Here is a 17,385-nt window from a genome sequence, read left to right on the forward strand (position 1 = left end):
TTGATTCAAACTTCAAAATGTCATAAATTTTGATTGTGAATATTATTTTTAAATAAAATTAAAAATTTTAGAATCTACTTATCGTGATATAAAATCAAAATGGATTATGAAATTATGCATGTAACAAAACTAATAAATTTAGTAGTTTTTGAAGTAAATTTCTTAGTCTTCTAAACTGTTAAATTTCAAATGTAATAGTTACTTAAACTGAAAAATTATAAAATTATATGTTGTTTTTGTGTTTGAGTAATTACGAAATTTCACAATTTTTGAATAGAATCTATGAATTTTTTAGAAATTGAGAATTTGGAAAATTATAATTTTTTTCTATTTTTGTGTTCGTAAAAATATAAATTTTCATTCATTGTTTTTTTTGGGGGTGCATAGATTGTGAAATTTCACCTTTTCTATATAGAAAATTGTGAAAAATTATGTAATTGAAAATTTTCTCAAATTTTTTTTTTTTCAAAATTTTATATTGAACATAGCTTTGTTGTTTGATAGATATTCTTGAATAGGTTTCAAAATTATAAAATTTATGAAGAACAAATATTATAAAATTTTGAAACAAAAGAAATAGTTATGTAAAACATTATCTAGGCTCTTTAAGTTTATGTATGTATTTCACAATTTTATAAGATTAGAGTATTTTGATCAAACAGTGACGCATACAACTCCCACAACATGAAAGTATAGTATTAGTAGAATATATATTACACAAATGAATTTTTATCTCGTTAAATGTTATGAGTCACTGTTGGATTAAACTCCTATATTATGAAACTATAGTTTACTAAGCTTAAAAAAAAATATATAAAAAAAAATAAAAATAAAAATTGCTCAATAAGTCTATGTATCATGAAAATTATTTTATAAATCTATCTCAAAACTTTGCTAATCAACTGACTTTATTGATCCTGGTTTGTGTCGATCAGCCAGTCAATGAAATTTGATGATCTTAACATTGTTAGTTATGCCGTTCAAAAAAAAAAAAAAACATAGTTGGTTATGAAAAAAAAAAAATCTTTTATTTCCTTGGAAAATTTGGTGAAAAATTCAATTTTTTTTTGGTATTTATGGCATTAGATTTAAGAATTATTTTGTTTTGATGATAAGACATAATTAATGCAACTGTTTCGTGAGAATGACTAATTATTATTTTGAAGGACTTTTGTAAAATTATTTTTATTCTACTACCGCTAGACTAGTTGATCATAGTAAGAAAAATCGCTAGAAGTGGTTAACGACAATGGCTGGTAGTAGTGGTGGTGATGATATGGACATATAGGCATAATGGACAAATAGAAAATGACATGTTAAAAAATAAGTGATGTAAATAGATAGTGAATAATAAATAAATATACAAATAAATAAAGATGATATATGGGAGGCCCTTGAAAATTTTACTTTTTTAAAAGTCCCTTACTTTAAATTATTTCCGTGAAGTCCCTTAGTTTCTTAATTAATTGCAACCCTAGGATCAAAATACATGCGCCAACAAAAACCCGCAAACCCTAATCGATTTTGGAAACTTAGAAATAATTTCTGATACTCTAATTGACTCCCTAAATATGAAATTACCACTTGGAAATCCTAGTTTTTTCCAGTCTTTATTACGTTCGTCGGTTGATCTTGTTTTTATTCGAAACAATAAATCCAAACCAAATTAGACTCTCTTACACCAATTTAATTTAATTTGACACTAAAATAAATGTTCTAATTCATAAATTAAACCCAATGCCGTCATATTTTTCTTAAATCACATTTTGACCCCAAACTAGTACCATTATACACATATATACCCATATATACTTGTACCTTTCCTAAATAAATAATTTTATACACAAATATTTTCATATATATATACATAAAATCAACAAAATCTCCCCAAATTTAGCACATGGCCAGCCACCCTAGCATAGACACTTGTTGTGTACTTTTGGAGACAACATTGCATGATTTATGAAGGAAAATTTGACATTGGTACCATAATTCAAGGAAAGTTGTCTTGTACTTGTAACTATCTTGGTTCTACTTAAGCCTAACCCTAACTAGATCATGCCTTAATACATGATTAGGCTCCCTAATGATCCTTCATTCCATTACATTCCAACTAAATACATCTCAATTCCGTTCCATTCCAACCAATGGGCATTTTGGACCTCTTACACCAATTTTATTATAAAAACACCACCACCCTCCACATGTTACACATCTTATACACTCACACACCTACACATTCAGTTGAGAGAAAGAAAGAAGAGGAAGAGAGTGAACTTTGGTAGTAGAGGAGAGGAAAAGAGAAGAAATTGTGCAAACATTTCACTAGGCAATCAAGTAAGCCATAACACAACTCTCTTTTTCATTTTCCTTTTTCAAATACATGTTACTAGAAGTTTTAAATGGTATTTTCAGATGTGTTTTGATAGTATTCTCGTGTTAAAAAATGAAAGAAGTTGAGCTTTGATTCTACCCTTCTTGTATTTCTCTTAATCGGTATAAGACTACTTTTTCTATATCAAACTCTCAAAATTTCCGAAGGCACACCTTCACCTTAAATTTCTGAGTTTAATACATATTATTTAGCAAGTTTTCACCACAAGAAAAGTGGAAAATTTCCCCTAGCTGACCTCTTTTCTCACCAAATTTCTATTTTCAAGAACTGTGTCAGAAAAATCTATTTTTCATCAAACTTCCAAAATTTCTATAAAAATATAGAAAAATATTCTAGACCTCCATTTTATGTCAAAATATTCCTTAAGGAGTTATCTTTCAACTAAAATTTGTTTCATTAAAAACGAGTAAGCGATTTGTGAGAAACTCCTATTTTCGTAACGGTCGACGAATTTGGACAGCGCTGGAACATTTCTTAAATAACTAAAAATCTAGAAAATCTATCACATTTCCGAAACATGTTCTGAAAACTAGATTAAATTCTCTACGAACCATAGGAAGGCTAGGTTTGGGAAAGATCTGAAATAGCCCTTTTGATTTTAATCTTTAAATGATATTGAATTTGGAAATTTAGTTTTGCATGGGTGTTTTATGCTCTTGTGTTCATGAATATGCTTATTAGTACGTGATCATGTCTTGGTATGATATTGCATATGTTATGGTTATGTTCCTTATCTTCTTCAATTGATGATGTTCATACTTATGTGAATATTACTACCTTGTTAAGTTGTTCCAATTTTAATTTAAAACATTTAACTCAACGGGAACTTAATTGGGGTGGCATTGGGTTTTCGATCACTTGAATATTGAAGACATGATAATGTGTTATGTATGGATTGATGAGATGTGCTCCCTAATTGAAGGATAAGTCCTGCGCAAGTGGTTATCGCGTAAACTCTAGAATGGAACGGACGTATTCAGACTCTTTGCGATGGTTTGGTTGGCGAGATAAGGTTGGGTTTGGATGGGACATTTAGGAGGATAAAACTTTTTTGGAAGGATAAGGTTGGATTCTGGGTGATAAAACTTTTTTCTTTTCGCTGCCCCTTTTGAGGCCCTGTGGTTGGTGCTACGCGGTATATAACCGTTGGTAGGCATCCGATGTTAGTTCTGCAACAAAGCAGCAAAAGGGGGAGTTCCGAATAGTCCGGTGTCCAATTCTTGTGGTTGTACTACAAGAAAAGAGGGGTAAAAAACACGGAAGCATTAGCGATGGCGCTTGTCTCGTCGCAAAAAATGGTTTTTTGCGAGGCAGCTTAAACCGTCGCAAATAAAGGCTTTAGCGACAGCGTTGTCCCCGTCGGTAATAAAAAATGCGCGGATAGGGGAGTAAATGCATCAGTATTAGCGACGGATGTTTTTACCGTCGCCAAAAAAAATGTTTTGAGACGGCATACGTTTGCTGTCGCAAATAGTTTACATATTGCGACGGTAAATGTCCGTCGCAAAAAAGTCTAATTTAAACGGCGTTGTTTTATGAATAAAATACTTGCCATTTGCGACGGTGTAAAACCTACCGTCGCAAAAAATGAAATTTTTTTTGCCCCCGCTCTTCCCTATTCATCTTGCCGCTCGATCAAAACATAATCCAAATCCCTAAATGTTTGAAACAAAATTTTTTCCCCCAAATCCCTGCGAAGCCGAATGGCTGTATTGATCATTTCAACCAAATCCCTACGAACGGCGAACGGTGGTGCGGTGGTGCTGCGGCGAGGATGACAGGTACCAGCGGCGAGGACGACAAGTCTTCTCTCTGCGTATGCTCTCTCTCTCTCTGTCTGTATATATATATATACAGATCTGTAGATCATCTGCGAATGTATATGATATATCTGTATCATCTATATATATATATTGATAAATTTGTATCATCTACATATATATATATATATATATATATATAAATATGTAAATTGTATATAAATATATATATACATTATAATTCTAATTACATTGATATTATTCCCAACTTAAAACTAAAATTTGTTTTCATTGTTTTCCAATCATTTTATTTTTTTGAAAATAAATAATAACACTTAATTTGTATATTTAAATAAATAATAATAACATTTATGGAAACACTCATTATTTCCAATCATTTTATTTTTTTGAAAAATAATAAACTTTTAAAAATTCACAACCTATTTTTAGATATTTAAAAAAAAAAAAAATTTGTTAACGGGTCTCTTATTTGTGGCCACTTGCTAAAAATGTTGGAAATGAAAATATACATGACTTATAAAAGTGAATGATGTATAATCATTTTTAGCCTGATTAATCAATTGTTTTTGTAGGGGTGTTTACATACTAGTTTAATTTGTTTATGAGATGATCCAAGTACTAAACCTATCCTTAGAGAAATTTTGGAATCATAAATTGTGAAATTTTAGAAATCGAACCAAAACCAAACTGCAAAATTTGTTCAAATCCAGTTTAGTTCCACGATTGAAGAGTTTCAAAAAACTTCATTGGTATACTTCAAATTTCATAATATAATCCAACAAATTTCTCATATTATATACACTAGTTAATCACTAAAGTAATGCAATTCTCAATAATATAAGAAGTGTCCAATAAAAAATAATATGAAAAATTACAAAAAAAAAAAAAAAAACTCAAAGTTTAAGTCTTATAATAAAATAAATCATGAGTTTAATTTTGCTGATACTGTTATTGATGTACCTATCATTTGTTCTGTTTTTCTTCCAAACAACTGTATCGAAAAGTGGTCTTTTTGATCATTTGATAAACTTTTGGGAATTTAGGCTGGGACTTGATCCAGGAACTTGAAGCCTTTATTTTTTGGTGGATTTTAAGTTCTAGTCACCACTCTATCGACAGGTAATGGTTCTGTGCTTAATTTGGTTGTACTGTACATCTATCTAGTCTGTGAACTTCATAACCATAGCTAATGCAGTTCTGCTATCATTTCATTATATGTAGTTTTTGCATTTTCTTTCAAGGAGAGCGTATCTTACAATGTTCCCAACATGTAGCGTGCGAGGCATTTAAGTATTTACGTTACCTGGTTGATCTTTGCTGGTGTGTTTGTGGAAGTAATTTGTAGTATGGAAAGTAATTGGGCCTCCATATATATAGATAGAAAAGAAACTTGGACTGGGCTTTCTTATTCTACTTTGTTACATAAGATTATGTATGTGATGTTCAAAATTATAATATACAGAATAATGATCCATCTTTATTAAATAATTTTTGAGACAATATACTTGATTAGTGTGTTTTTGTATAACTCATCTATCAAGTTTATAAATAATGCCGCATAGTATTATGGAATACTAATAATTTGGAGAATTCTACCATACACATCCATTTATCCCATCATTAGTTATGTCATTTTTTTTTTCTTTAGTTATGATGAATTATCTTCGTTAATTATGATATTATTTTAGTTAAGACTTATAAGATCTTTGGTTGTGCCTCATGTGGTGTTTGGTTATGATTTATTTATTTTTTAAGTTATGACTCAGAAAGTATGAAATTATATCATTTTTTTCTTCAATTAATTGATCTCACGTGTTGTTGTATAAGTATTTAATTTTTTATGTTCTCCTATTAAATCGGTAAATAACTAACTAGGATAAGACTACCTACCTATTTGAGAGAAATTGGATGGATAGGTATCATGGTACATGAATACGTAGGTATTATATTTAGAATTACTTTGATGAGATATTTTTGTGGATGTGTACAGATGATGGATAAGAGTTGGATCGATTTGCCAAATAGGATGTCGAGCGAATACATTAATGGGATTGATGAATTCCTTGTGTTTGCCAACACCAATAGGGTTGAAGGTTCGATGATCAGTTGTCCGTGTAGGAAGTGTGAGAATCGATACTATTTTGTACGAGAGGGTGTACGGGAGCATCTGATTTTGAATGGTTTTTTAAAAAAATACAAACATTGGATTAATCATGGGGAATCTTACGTATCTCTGCATGGGAAACATTTGCTAATTTAGACATTGGGGATGATATGATTGGAATGATACAAGGGGTTATGGGAAATCCACATGCCGGTACAAGTGTTGAGGGTGATGAACCACAGGGGCCTGATCCCCATGCATTTGAACCCCAGCTCGGTCCAAATGCAGAGACTGTAAAGTATTTCAAACTTCTTCAAGATGCACAAAGTGAATTGTATCCGGGTTGTCAGAAGTTCACATCTTTGTCATTCATTGTTCTACTTTTACATTTGAAGGTGCTTAATCAGTGGATAGACAAGTCTGTTGACATGTTGCTTGAGTTATTGAATGAGGCGTTCCCGTTGGGTGTGAAACTCCCGAACTCATATTATAAAGCTCAAAATGTCACAACAGATTTGGGCTTCACGTATGAGACGTGGGATGCATGTCCCAACAGTTGCATGTTGTTTCGAAACGAGGATGCCAATCTTGACAAATGTGTCATATGCAACAGTTCTAGATGAAAATCAAATGGTGATGGTGGTTCAAATGGTCCTAACAAAGGTGGCAAACAAATAGCTGCAAAATAGATGAGGTATTTTCCTTTAAAGCCAAGGTTGCAGAGGTTGTTTATGTCATCCAAGACGGCCAAGTTCATGAGATAGCATGTAGAGGAACGAACTGATGATGGTGTCTTTAGGCATCCTGCTGACTCCCTTGCATGGAAAGATTTTGACCATCGAAATATTGACTTTAGTAATGATTGTCGAAGTGTAAGGCTTGGCTTAGCATCTGATGGTTTTAACCCATTCAGGACGATGAACATAGTTCATAGCACTTGGCCTGTTGTGCTCATTCCATACAACTTGCCGCCATGGATGTGTATGAAGCAACCATTTCTAATTTTATTCGTGCTTATTGACAGCCCGAAAGGACCTGGTGACAAGATTGATGTGTATATGCAACCGTTGATTGAGGAGTTGAAAGAACTATGGAATGAGGGTGTGTCAACATTTGATGCATCAACAAATCAAATGTTTCAAATGCATGTAGCTTTACTGTGGACAATTAGTGATTTTCCTGCATACGCAAACTTGTCAGGATGGAGCACTAAAGGCGAATATGCATGTCCTTGTTGCAATAAGGAAACTACATCGTGTTGGTTGAAGCATAGTAGGAAACAATCATACTTGGGTCATCGCAGATTTTTACCTACTGGCCATAAATTCCGGAAGGATAAAGTATTATTTGATGATAGTCGGGAAGTCAGACTCAAACCAAAATTGTTGTCTGGAACTGAGATGTTGCTACAATTAGAATATGAGGGTATTTTAACCCAATACAAGAGGGATGACCTTAAGGAGAGGCATAGGAGACATGTAGAGAAGGAGAAAGCTGGACATCGCACCCATAGTTGGAAGAAAAAGAGTATCTTTTATGAATTGCCATATTGGGAGCACAATCTAATAAGACACAACCTCAATGTGATGCATATAGAGAAGAATGTTTGTGACAATGTGTTGTGGACAATATTAGGGGTTGCAGGAAAATCGAAGGATGGTGTTAATGCTCGGCGTGATTTACAAAATATGAATATTAGAAAACCCCTACATTTGCAGTTAAGAGGGTCGAATAAAGCCTATTTACCACCAGCACAATTCACGATGACCAAGGATGAGAAAGATTTGTTCTTGAAAGTGTTGAAGGAAGTAAGAGTTCCCGACAGGTATTCATCCAATATATCACGTTGTGTGCGCTTACATGATAGAAGCATTGGGGGTCTTAAGAGCCACGATAGTCATATTCTGATGCAACAACTTATTCCATTGGCTATTCGAAGATCGTTACCGAAGAATGTAATTGAATCCTTGATTGAATTGAGCAATTTCTTTAGACAATTGTGTTCGAAAGTGAATCGTGCGACGGATTTGCAATATATTCAAGATCGTATCGCTATAACACTTTGTCATCTAGAGAAAATATTTCCTCCGAGTTTTTTTGATATAATGGAGCACTTGCCTATACATCTAGCTGATGAAGCCTTATTGGGTGGAGCGATTCAGTTTCGATGGATGTATCCAATTGAGAGGTATTTTCTTACTTTGGAGCAATACGTGCGTAATAGAGCTCATCCTGAAGGATCAATTGCTAAAGGATATCTTATGGAAGAATGCATGAATTTTTGTGCACAATATCTCAATGGTGTGGAAACCAAATCTAGTCGACTCGTGAGGAACTATAGCGGTGCTGATAATTTGGGTCATACTATTGGTGAAAACATAAGCTTTTATCTTGATAATACTTCTTGGGTACAAGCTCGTCGGTACATCTTATTCAATACAAGCTCGGTTCAACCATTCATAAAGTAGGTTAAGTCACTCACTCAATATTTTATTATGTTTTATTGAATTTTCAACTAAATTTTTTGTATTGCTAAAATTTCACTCTACACAGCAAACACCTTGAAGTACTTAAGCTCAAAATGCCTCGTGTCGACGATCATCAACTTCGGCGTGAACATTTTGAAACTTTTCACATTTGGTTTAAGGAACATGTATGTATTTAACTCTATAGATTCTAGTTACTTAAGTCGATCTACATTTTAAATTTTACATTTTCGTGTTAAATAGGTCCAAACTTTGCGAATGACTACTGATGTCATATTTTCTGAAGAGATTATTCTATTGGAAAATGGTCCTCATAACCTGGCAAGGAGGTTCAACGGGTATATATTGAATGGGTTTCGGTATCGAGTAAAGGCCATGGATGATCGTCGAGCCACACAAAATTGTGGTGTAGCTTTGAAGGCAGATACCATAAGTTATGTTAGTCGAAAAGACAAGAATCCTCGTGTGGGGTCTGTGTACTATTATGGACAATTGACAGATATTGTTGAGATTCGATATTCCAATGAGAAGAAACATATGTTGTTTAAGTGTGATTGGATTGACAACATTCACGGAAAGAAAGAAGATGTCTTCAATTTCACGTTGGTGAACTTCAATCATTTGTTGTACCGAGATGATCGAATTACCAATGAACCTTTCATCTTGGCGTCCCAAGCAGACCAAGTTTGGTATGTTGCAGACCCGTTACAACCAGACTGGCAAGTCGTGGTGAAGATGTCTCAAAGAGGTTTATTTGATATGAGTTCGACTGATCCACAAATCGAGCCATACATGAGCCAACAATTGGAAGAAAATATAATGCTTCGTGATGAAGAAGTTGGTTGGGTGAGGGAAGCCGCAGAAGGGGAAACAGTTGATGTTCAAATAGGCTGATATTTAATCAACATTAGTAATTCAATTAAGGCCAAGGTTGTAGTTAATCATCAATTTCTTAATTTACTTTGTCTTTGTAATTGTATTAGTTCAATTAATGTCATATTATAGTTGATGACAAACCATTTTCTATGTTTCTAATGTCAATTAATGTTATATTGCTTGTAGATTATTATGGGAAGGAAGAGGAAGCCTGATCATCCCCGGCGCATGATGTCTGATGTGCTACATAACAGGACATCAGTAGCACCACCATTAGAGGAGGTATCACATCGGCCACCATCGGAGGAGCCATTAGTGCCACCACCATCTGAGGGGCCATTAGTACCACCGTATCGACCACCATCAGTGGCACCACAGCAGCTACCATGTACTCAGCCTCCACGCCTACCATCGGTGCGTCCACCATCAGTGGCACCACAGCAGCTATCATCATCAGCTTATGAGCCATCTGCAGGTATATAAATTTGCTTTGATTTGTATGAAAATTATTTACACATACATTTATTTATGCTCATTATATATAACTTGTTTATTCTCATTGTATTTTGCAGACCCTTCAACTTCTTCACAGCCCACCTCAGGTTTATTTGATATGATTTGTATTCACATTATTTAAATTTGCATTTGTTTATTACCATTGCATATTGTTTATTGTTATTGTATCTCGCAGGTCATGTTAGTTCTTCATCAACCTCGATTAGGCGTGGTAGAGGATGTGCCAAGGGCATTAAAGAGTGGGGTACTGGTAAAAAGCTGGACATACAATTTGATGCAAATTACTGCCCAATAGGAGATAACGTGGCCAAGTTAACTACTCAACTTGGCATTATTGTGTGGAATGGTAACATTGTTCCTCTTACTTTTCTTGATTGGAACAATGTGCCTGATGATATTGTTGATGCTATCTGGAAGGATGTGAAGGTAAAAGTATATTTTTGTCCACAAATTCGAATTCCAAATTTGTGTTATACTTAGCCTTAAACTTTGAAATTGTGTTTTATAGGACAATTTGAATATATGTCCAGAGGAGTACAAGCCAATCTGCATGAAAAACTGCAACAGCATATGGAAGGATCACAAGAACAAGATTAAGGCTAAGTATTTCAAGCCTAGAAGTTCTGATCCTAATCTGAAGGATGATGTTCCTATGCACATTGTGCCAAGCCAGTGGGAACAACTTGTGGAGTATTGGCGTACTTCCGATGTTGAGGTATACAAATAAGTTATATTTATGATATGTAAACATACAAATCATATTTACATACTTACATTTGTTGAACCTGTTATAGAAAATTGCGAGTAGGAACGCTAAAAATCGGCGAGCTCACGGCATAGCTCATACCACAGGGCGTACTACTTTCTCTCAGATCCGGCATGAGGTTTACATTTTATTGTTTTATTTTTGTATATAAATAAACATTGTATATTTGCAAATTATTTGGATTCTAATTTTCATATTTCTAAAAAAATGTAGATGACCAGTAAGGGGGAGTCTACTGATAAGATGAATGTTTGGCTTATGGCACGTAGAGTAGATGACCCAGATGTTATCCAGACCTTGGTAGTTTCCAAACACCTTTGATTGTATTTAAAGTTTATTTTTTGTGTGTCAACCATCTTAATTTGGTATATACTTGTCTGTCTTATTCAATACAGGATGAGTTTAATTGTCAACTCTCTATGTTACTTGAGGATGGTCGGACTTTGGAGGCTAGGAATGCCATTTTCCATGAGTTGATAGGTCATGACAGACATGGATATTGTCGCACATACGGGAGAATTGTGCCTCGGAGAGTAGTGTATAAAGATGGTGCTAGGCCATCACAGTCAATACCCCAGCCATCGACTATTGATCAAATCACGCAGCAGGTTCGTGCAGAGCTAAGGGATGAGTTGAGGGAGGAGCTGCGAGCAGAGTTCTCTACACATTTATAGCAGATGAGAGCTAAGATGATGGCCCTTGTGTCACAGGGGCGAGTGTGGATCCCAACAGACAGGTTCCATATAAATTAAATTGTTTGATAGTTCAATTTTCACTCAAGATTATGTATAAAATTCGAATATGATTAACACATTATGCATTGACTAACATAGGTTCCTGATGCATTGAGTGGCCACCAGGCATTTAGGGAATCTGCAGAAGATGAGAATCCATATACACCACCACCAGAAGATCAGGTATAAAATGTATTTGCATTCTAAGCTAAAATGTATCTTTGTATTCTTTACATTCTAAGTTAAGAGACTTGTGGGAGAAGACGGGACTAGTTAGAGCTGGATTTAGCATGAAACTTGGCACACACGACCATTTAGGTACGAGAGACTTGTGGGAGAAGACGGGGCTCGAATCGGGTTCCCAGTTTGGGAGTTAGAGTCGGATTTCACTTTGGGCAAACTAGTTCCTTAAGAAACTTGAATTCGAGAAGTTAAGGCCCCAAAATCACCAAATGGCGTTGGTTTAGCACGAAACGTGGCACACACGACTGCCTAGGCAAGAGAGACTTGTGGGAGGAGACAGGGCTCGAATCGGGTTCCCGGTTTGGGTGTTAGAGTCGGATTTTACTTTGGGCAAACTAGTTCCTTAAGAAACTTGAATTCGAGGAGTTAATGTCCCAAAATCACCAAACAGCGTTAGTTTAGCACGAAACTTGGCACACACAACCGCCTAGGCACGAGAGACTTGTGGGAGAAGATGGGGCTCGAATCGGGTTCCCGGTTTGGGAGTTAGAGTCAGATTTCACTTTAGGCAAATTAGTTCCTTAAGAAACTTGAATTCGAGGTGTTAACGCCCCAAAATCACCAAACGGCGTCGGTTTAGCATGAAACATGGCACACATGACCGCCTAGGCACGAGAGACTTGTGGGAGAAAAAGGGGCTCGAATCGGGTTCTCGGTTTGGGAGTTAGAGCCGGATTTCACTTTAAGCAAACTAGTTCCTTAAGAATCTTGAATTCGAGGTGTTAACGCCCCAAAATCACCAAACGGCGTCGGTTTAGCATGAAACTTGGCACACACGACCGCCTAGGCACGAGAGACTTGTGGGAGAAGACGGGGCTCGAATCGGGTTCCCGATTTGGGAGTTAGAGTCGGATTTCACTTTAGGCAAATTAGTTCCTTAAGAAACTTGAATTCGAGGAGTTAAGGCCCCAAAATCACCAAACCGCGTCGGTTTAGCACGAAACTTGGCACACACGACTTCCTAGGCACGAGAGACTTGTGGGAGAAGACGGGGCTCGAATCGGGTTCCCGGTTTGGGAGTTGGAGTCGGGTTTCACTTTAGGCAAATTAGTTCCTTAAGAAACTTGAATTCGAGGTGTTAACGCCCCAAAATCACCAAACAGCGTCGGTTTAGCACGAAACTTGGCACACACGACCGCCTAGGCACGAGAGACTTGTGGGAGAAGACGGGGCTCAAATCGGGTTCCCGGTTTGGGAGTTAGAGCCGGATTTCACTTTAGGCAAAATAGTTCCTTATGAAACTTGAATTCGAGGTGTTAACGCCCCAAAATCACCAAACGGCGTCGGTTTAGCACGAAACTTAGCACACACGACCGCTTAGGCACGAGAGACTTGTGGGAGAAGACGGGGTTCGAATCGGGTTTCCGATTTGGAAGTTAGAGCCAGATTTCACTTTAGACAAACTACTTCCTTAAGAAACTTGAATTCGAGGCGTTAATGCCCCAAAATCACCAAACGACGTCGGTTTAGCATGAAACTTGGCACACACGACCGCTCAGGCACGATAGACTTGTGGGAGAAGACGGGGCTCGAATCGGGTTCCTGGTTTGAGAGTTAGAGTCGGATTTCAGTCTAGTCAAAATTATTTACTAAACTATCTTTCTAATTATATAGTAGTCAATTTTTTTTATATTTTTCTGTAATTAAAATATTAACACCATTATATGGTTATTAATTATTTTTTTCTTGTTTTTTTTAGATATTTCTTGAGTAGCAGTTTGCTTCTTGTGGAATGCGGGCGTATAAAGATTATGACCAACTTTTGTTTTTGTAACCCACGAAAGAATCAAGACGAAAACTTTTGGTTTTGATTTTGATTTATGTTATTTAAATTTGCGAACAACATTATGTATGTATTATGCGACATTATGTAGTGGCATAATTTTTATTGTTATGAATTTTTATTTATGTATTGTTATGAATGGAACAACATTATGAATTTTCATTATTTGTCAACTTTTGTTTATGTATGTATTTATATTATTATGTAATTTTTGGATATTTTTATAGTTATTTTTCATTTAATACATGTTATGTTAATTTTTTTAATAATTTCCTAATAGGTTTTTTTTTTTTGAGACGGCATACCACCCGTCGCAAAAAAAATTGTACGAGGCTTTTGCGACGGCACCCATACTGTCGCAAAAGCTATGGAATATAATTGAAAAATAAACCTTTAGCGACGGCTCAGATTGCCGTCGCCAATAGTTATCAGCTACGACTCTTTTAGCGACGGTATTCTTGCCGTCTCAAAAAACCCATTTTAGCGACAAAAATACTGTACCGTCGCAAAAACTCAGATTTTCTTCACTTATTGGTGACAGAAAATTGCCGTCGCAAAAAAAGGCACTCTCCCATCGCAAAAAACAATGGCGACGACACTTACCGTCGCTAAAGCCCTTTTGCAACCCCCTTTGTCGCAACCCCCACTTGCCGTCGCAAAAAACCAAATTACCGTCGCAAAAAGTATTAGCGACGGCGTATGGGGCATTTGCGACGGCGTTTTGCCGTCGCAAAAAACACTTTTTTTTGTAGTGTTGGGAGGATGAAATCTCTTTGGGGGATTTCTAGAATACTAACCACTAACATTATAACCTTTGTTATCTATTTGAATGGCATGTTTTTTTCCTCTATTATTAAAATTGCTGTTATTGACTTGAATATCATGCTTCACTACTTGCATGGTGTAAATCTGATGGTGTATTGGATTGGGAAAAAGGGACAGGGTTTGTGTGCATTTACTGGACATTCAAAACTCATGGCGTTTCATGCCAGGTATTGAAGACTATTAGACCGGTTGAAGGCAAAGCTAAAGCATTTGAGGACGTACGGCTACCCCTAGGAGGATTAGAAAATAGTTTGTAAACGTATTTTGAGATTGTAAGTGATAGATCCCATGTCGTATTTAAGACATGATTTTGTAATTTGTATATATATAACATTTGTAACTTATCCTTATACTCCGTCAACTCATGTAGGCCTTGTGTTAATACCTTGTCAAGATCTGTCAAAAAGGTAGCTTTGCTATCTAAGGTGGTTGGACTTTGAAGGGAGGCTATTTTGACTCCTCTGACCTTCCTAGAATCTTGCTTGGTTATTATCCAAAGGACTCATTAGTGACGTTTCCTATTCTTGTAACCTTAGATAAACCCTGTATTTAATGGTTAATATATTATCTGATGTTCCCGACTTTTGGGGCGTCACAATAAAACATTTTAAATTATTATTGTTCTTTTGTTCCTAAAAGAATAGACCTTGAGATTATTAAACAAAAAAGTTTAAAATGAAATTAATGCGAAATTTTATTATACACACCTTTGGAAGGGTGTACCATTTATGCATCCTTAGTCATTTTCTTTTTCAGTTATGACAATATTTTAGTTATGCTCATGAAATTTTTGATTATGTCTCATATGGTGTTTGGTTATAACTTCTTTTTCTTTAGTTATGACTCAAAAAGTACGAAATTGTACAATTTTCTTATTTAATTATAAGTTACCTAGGTGTGTACATAGTCTTTTCCATAATAACCGAGTGCACTCTTTCTTTTCTTTTAAATAAAAGATGAATTAACGGGTGACACATACAATGCGTGTGCAATTAAGATAAATAAGAACAAAAATAAATAATAAAGAAATTAATATCATAATATGTTAGTTGCTTAAATGGTAAGTATGTTTTTAATGAAACCCAAGATTCTTGAGGTCAGACCTTGCTTTTAGACACCAAATTCAGTGTTCACGTATATAATAATATAAATAGATACAAGATAAAGGGACAACAAAGCACAAAACTTTTCGAATTCACAAAGACAACTTTATGCCAAAAAAATCCCTCAAAATTGACAGAGTGGAAAACCTCTTTATTTATTTATTTATTTATTTATTTATTTTTTATACTGGGCAAATTTTAGTTATTGTAATACAGGAAAAAGTAGTTTTAGCGATGTTTTTGTTAGTCACCAAAGTGTAATTTTCGTAGCTAGATTATCGAAACCATGTCACTAAATGATTCGGCAACCAAATAAATTGTGGTCACCTTATAAATAAATCGGCGACCAAATATTTTAGTCGCCAAACAGCAAAAAATTTATCGTTGTAAATTAACATTTAGTGGCTAAAAGTAGCCTTAATTGAATAAAAGTAGCCTTAATTGGTTGCTAAATGTCAAATCTTTTACTAAATCTTAATCGAATAAATCGGCGACCAAATATTTTAGTTGCCAAACACCAAAAATTTCATCGTATAAATTAACATTTAGTGGCTAAAAGTAGCCTTAGTCGAATAAAAGTAGCCTTAATTGGTTGTTGAATCTCAAACCAATCAAGTTTTTGGTTGGTAAAAATTCATATCCTATTCACCATATACTTTTAACAGCGAAAACAAAGTGTCACCAAAAGTAAATTCATAATTGAAAAAACTATCACAAAAAATTCATTATTTTTTTACAATTTCCTCATTCAGTACATAATTTGTAAACCTATAAAAAATAATCAAAACCCAAACTTACTTTTGTGCATCGTTTCTACACATACATGCAATCAAAACAAATTAACACACTTATGCAAAGCATCCAAAATATAAACTTCAAAAGTAACAGGCATATTAAACATAACTAAGATATCAAATCCAAAACATCCAATATAAGTACAAATCCCTTACAATTTGAAACTTCAAACATGTCACAATGAATTCCAAGAAAACTTTCAAACTCGCAAATTCATAACAAAATCCTATGACAAAATATATTCAAAAATTCAAAATGCAATCCTCTGATATTCCCTGAACTACGTTCCATCCATCGCCAATCTGTCCAAGATACGAAAAAATTTACAATATTAAAATGTTACTAATAAAATGCTTGGTCTCAAAACTATGATATACCAATTGGAGTGTTTCTACTTAAAATTGACAAATTTAGCTCGACTATTATGCACAATGCAATAAAATCTATAATTCCAAAGTCGATTAATTAGCATCTTGCAAGTGAATAATCCCAATATCTAACATGCAAAAAAAGTTAATACTCTAGAAAACAACATTAATTATCTTTCAATATTCTGTTGAGTACAATTAGGAGGAAATTAAGTGTTATGTGAAATCCAGATTTAGCATCAATAATAATATAGTAGAACGGTTAGTACCAGTGTTATGGGAAGTTCAGAGTTATCATCAAGGCAATAGATACCTTGATTTCAGATGTGGATGCCATTTCAACATATGATATGGACTCCAAAAGCCTAAAGAATGATGGAAATTTCCAAACTCCAACTCATTTAGCTATGCTATAAATAACAATGAAATTAACATTACTCTAGGAGCAGATTCAAACTGAAAAACAAGACGAAACGAAGGCAGAGAAGAAACAGAGAAAGAACTTGAGAGAGAGAGAGAGAGATGAGAGAGAGAGAGAGAGTGTACCTTGAATGATGGAGTAATAACAACATTATTCATCCTAATCTTGTCACGACCCGAACCCGCCCCT

The sequence above is a fragment of the Camellia sinensis genome, chromosome 12, assembly GCF_055761805.1.
Source record: "Camellia sinensis isolate YWXY chromosome 12, ASM5576180v1, whole genome shotgun sequence".
Taxonomy (NCBI): Eukaryota; Viridiplantae; Streptophyta; class Magnoliopsida; order Ericales; family Theaceae; genus Camellia; species Camellia sinensis.